The sequence below is a fragment of the Plectropomus leopardus genome, unplaced genomic scaffold (assembly GCF_008729295.1).
Source record: "Plectropomus leopardus isolate mb unplaced genomic scaffold, YSFRI_Pleo_2.0 unplaced_scaffold26602, whole genome shotgun sequence".
NCBI classification, from domain to species: domain Eukaryota; kingdom Metazoa; phylum Chordata; class Actinopteri; order Perciformes; family Serranidae; genus Plectropomus; species Plectropomus leopardus.
In genome coordinates, this window is record NW_024628938.1 from 1 (window position 1) to 3,806 (window position 3,806).

Sequence of the window (3,806 nt, forward strand, 5' to 3'; positions counted from 1 at the left end):
GTGTGAGCGTGTGTGTGTGTGTGTGTGTGTGTGTGTGTGTGTGTGTGTGTGTGTGTGTGTGTGTGTGTGAGCGCGCTGCAGATCACACGTTGCGCAACGCAGCAACAAACATGACAACATGAAGCATCAAGAGCTGCAACATCAGTCAACTAATCGATTAGTATTCGATCCTCACTAAATTCAATTAATAGTAATGTTTTAGGGACTGTTGTTTATTTATGGGGGGGCTTGAGTCTCTCCTCCACAAATAAAAATAAAATATGAAATAAATGTTTTCTTTAAAAATCTAAATTTAGGGTTTTTCTTCAAACATCTTTTTTAAGAAAATAAAATGACATTTCTTTAGTTTTCTTCTAAAAAATCTATTTAAAAAATCAAGTTTCCCTCAGTTTAAAAAAAAAAACCCACACTAACATTTTAAGAGACACTATCGACAATTAAAGAAAAAAACAGAAAAAAATATAGCAAAAATAGCAAATAGCAAATTTTCAAAGAAAAGAGGCAACATACCTATTACCAAAATGTTTTAAGACAACATTGTTTTGAAGACGTTTTCTTTAAAAATCATATAGAATTGTGAAGAAAAAGATGAAAAAAAGACAAAAAATTCCAAAATTAAAGAGACAACATGCCACCAAAATTACAACATGGTTTGGACGACATCCTTTCTTTAAATATTGCAAGAAAAATTATTCTAAAAAAATCGCAAAATACAGAGAATAAAAATAGACAAAATCGACAAATACTGCAACACTAAGATATAAAATATACCTCTCTATTTATTTATCCTTTTATTCATATTTATTTTCATTATGTCTGTAATTATTGATCAGTTAATTAACATATTAATTGCTGTATGTTTCCCACCATTTTTTAACATATTTGCTTATTTGTTATTATTTATACATTCACTTATTTATATTTTTTAGTTTTCTTTATGCCTGTATTTATTTGTGCCTTTACTTATTTCCATATTGATTTTTTTTTATTCCTGTAATTATTTATCTATTTTTTACATATTTATTTATTCCTGTATGTATTCATTGATTCATCTGTTTATTTCAATTTTAATTGATATATTTATTTACACATTTAATTTATTCTTATATGTATTTATACATTTATATACATATTTAGCTTTTTTTCATGTATTTATGTATCCATTTCTTTATTTAAATAATCATCCATTTGTTTATTCTCACATTTATTCATTAAGATTTAATTGTGTATTCCCATATTTATTTATGTACATATTTATTTATTTATTCATCCCTTTATTTATTTACAAATGTATTTACTTCCTGCATTTATTTGTCCATTTCTTTATTTACAGACTCATTCATTCATGTATTGAATTATATTAGTTTATTCCTGTATTTATTTTCATATTTATCCCTTTATTTATTTACATTTTGTAAATTTTTTTAAAATTTAAAAAAAAATTTTTTTTTAAATTTTTTAAATTTACATTTTGCAACTGTATTTATTCATACATTTGTTTATGTAGACTCATTTCTTCATTTATTTTTTTTACACATTCATTTAGATTTATTTGTTTATATCCATATTTATTTATATATTCATGTACATACTTTGATTGTTCATCCCTTTATTTACATGTTTATTTTATTCCTGTATTTAATTATACATTTGTTTATTCACAGAATCACTTATTCTTTTATTATTATTTAGATTTATTTGTCTTTTCGTATATCTTTTATACATTTATTTACAGGTTTACCACTTTATGTTTACTTTTTTCCTGTTTTAATTTATAATTTTGTTTATTTGCAGAATCATTTTTACTTTCTTTTAAAAACACTTATTTGTTTATTCCTGTAATTATTTATACATTTATTTCACACAGAAGTGAAACATTCAGTCAGCTCAGATGAAAATCTGCTCAGCGTCGTTTAAAAGACGATTTCTGCTTTTCAAACTTCCCGTCGATTCGAGCGCTCAGGCTTCGATGACATGAAAAACACAGAAAACCACCTGTAAAGTGTCAGGATGAAGTTTTCTTTATTCTCTCTGGAGTCAAATTCAGCTCCAGGTTTTCAGACAGAAAATATAAAAACTCAAACTGAAACTGAAAACAGCTGATATCCTCTTCAGACTCTTATTTTGAAAGACAGTGTCTGTGGCTCCGTCAGTTTCCTGCGGCGGAGCTCTGATCGGAGTGGTCGACGCTCCGTTGTCAGTCCGGGTCAGATGCGGATGATGTAGGAGTCCGAGTGCGTGACGTATCGGACCCAGCGCTGCGATGGACCGGGCTGCACCGGAGACAGACGCAGGAAACGGATCTGCAGCCCCGTCACCGTCAGTTTGGGAAGCTCGAAACTCAGAGCGACCGGACCGACCTCCAGCAGGGAGGAGGCGCTGAGCCCTGACACCTCCACCTGAGAGGAGGGGAGAGAGAGAGGAAGAAATAAATATCGACTTTATTCTCCAAGTCTCAGAAAAAAATGTGACTGTTTGGCGGCGATGAGGCGGACCTTAAAGAGAGCGGACAGCTGAGTTCCTCCAGTGATTCGAGGGACCGTCCAGAGGACGGCTCGACTCTGCAGCTTCAGCTCGGCGCTCTGATCCGGACTGCTGAGCTCCTGAGACAGACTGAGCACACGCACACACACGCACGCACGCGCGCACACACACACACACACACACACACACACGCACACACACACACACACACACACACACACACACACACAGTTGATATGACGTCAGAGAGCGGTGCTGACCCTGTGGAGGTCAGAGGTCATCAGGTGCTGCAGACGATGAGGCAGCGAGGCAGAAAAGCTCTCAGAGCTGATCTGATGGATTAATCTGCTGAGCGCTCAGCTCAACTCAGAGCTCCAAACTTGTGTTTCAGATGGAGAAAACGCTCGTTTAACAGCCCGAGAACAGCCCATAATAATACCACCTGATGGTAATAAACATGAAGACATGAACCTGACTCTGAAAAAACGTCCCTCATCAGGTTCACGAGCTGTTCGTGAATGTTGTTTTTTTGGGGAGTTTGTCCTGGTCGATGTGAGGGTCACAGGTCGGAGGGATGGTGCCTGCTGTAAAGCCCTCTGAGGCAAACTGTGATTTGTGATAATGGGCTCTATAAATAAAACTCATTTGACTTATTTCAGTGTTTGATCTAACGAGTATGTTCATCACTGATGATTTTCTGAATAAATCCTCTGAAACACAGAAACTTCTGAAGCTCTGCCGCAGCTCGACTCTCCACCGTCAAATTTCCATCTGACTTTGAATAACAAATGAGGAGCGCTGCCTGCTGCCTCCTGCTGTGTTTATGTTTGAATACTAAAGTAAACTCTAAACAAAAGATAGACAGAGTCTAAATCTGAATCTGAATCACAGCTATAAACTGCTGAACTCACTGAGCGCTCACATAGTCCACATCCAAAACACATCTCTAAATGCTGAGCTCATATCTCTAAACGCTGAGCTCATATCTCTAAATACTGAGCTCATATCTCTAAATACTGAGCTCATATCTCTAAATGATGACCTCATATCTAGGGCTGGGCGATAAAACAAAAACGATATCAATCGCAAAATAACTTTACCTCGATTGAAATATGAGACGTAGTCGATATAGTGTGGATAGAACGCATTCCAGCCATATTTTCACAGACAACACGAACACAAACAGCTGTGGCGGTCAAACAGTGTTCGACAGCCACAGCACTGAAACAGTAAAATGATTAATGATTGAAATGATTAACAGCACAGAAGTTTGACAGAAGCTGAAGTCAGAGTCCTGCAGTCAGGAGAGGTTGGCCTATTAT

At 35.5% G+C, this 3,806-nt stretch overlaps 1 long non-coding RNA gene across 1 annotated transcript; it reads right to left on the reverse strand.

The window, feature by feature from the left end:
• Positions 1–1,998: 1,998 nt before the first annotated feature.
• On the reverse strand, positions 1,999–2,616 carry LOC121967002. The gene is made up of 2 exons (XR_006107640.1): positions 2,496–2,616; positions 1,999–2,399 (listed from the first exon to the last, which is right to left on the reverse strand). It is a non-coding gene; the product is annotated as an uncharacterized LOC121967002 (long non-coding RNA).
• Between the last annotated feature and the right edge of the window lie 1,190 nt (positions 2,617–3,806).